Source organism: Clytia hemisphaerica, unplaced genomic scaffold, assembly GCF_902728285.1.
Source record: "Clytia hemisphaerica strain Z4C2 unplaced genomic scaffold, Clytia hemisphaerica genome assembly, whole genome shotgun sequence".
In the NCBI taxonomy this organism is placed as follows: domain Eukaryota; kingdom Metazoa; phylum Cnidaria; class Hydrozoa; order Leptothecata; family Clytiidae; genus Clytia; species Clytia hemisphaerica.
In genome coordinates this window covers 40,510-41,301 of record NW_027104127.1, presented here as the reverse complement: position 1 = coordinate 41,301, position 792 = coordinate 40,510, and positions in this window count along the sequence as shown.

Below are 792 nucleotides of genomic sequence, written 5' to 3'. Positions count from 1 at the left end.
GATTTGTGGCTTGACATATGAAGCAGTTGAGTTGATCAGGTGGACGACGATTCTGTTGACCATCAGTGTGGTGTGATGATGGACCTCGTCTGAATGGTGGTGAGTCTTTCTTTGGAGGATCTCTCTTGGGTGGATCTGGTGTTGGTCCTTGGATCATAAGTCTTTGTTGATGAATCCTCTTCTGATGGTCCAGGAAGGATATGAGTTTTGACCAGATTTCTTGTTGCTCGAGGTCGTCGGTACAGATGGTGTCTAGGAATTTCGTTGTTTGTACATCACCGATCAGCTGGTAGATGGTGTTGAGTCCTTCACCATAGTATAGGTACTCTTCAATGTTGTGTTCTTGTGCTAATCTCATCAAATCTTGAAGCACGTTGATGACTTTGGTAAGACTGTCGATAGCTTTTTCAGGTTTCGTTGATTTGCTGACGTCCAATGTTTGAAGTTGAAGAAGCCTCTTGGATAGCATCATCTTTGGGTTACCATAGACACCTTTTAATCTCTCCCATATGATGTCGATGTCATCAAGATTGCGAACTAAGTTAAGGGCGTGGTCTGTGAGGAAGTTGTTCTTTAACAGCGCAGGTAAGAATTGCTTTGGTGTTGTCTTCAGATGGAGCTTTTCAAAGTTCGTACGGAAGGTAAAGAAATCGATCTTACTGTCGTATCCGGAGAACTTTTCGATTTTGATGTTTAGTCGAGAACGATTGAAATCGCGACTCTTTTCGATGTCTCTGGCTGCAAGCTCATCATTGATGTCTAAGATGAAACTCTTCTTGAGATCGAATAGCG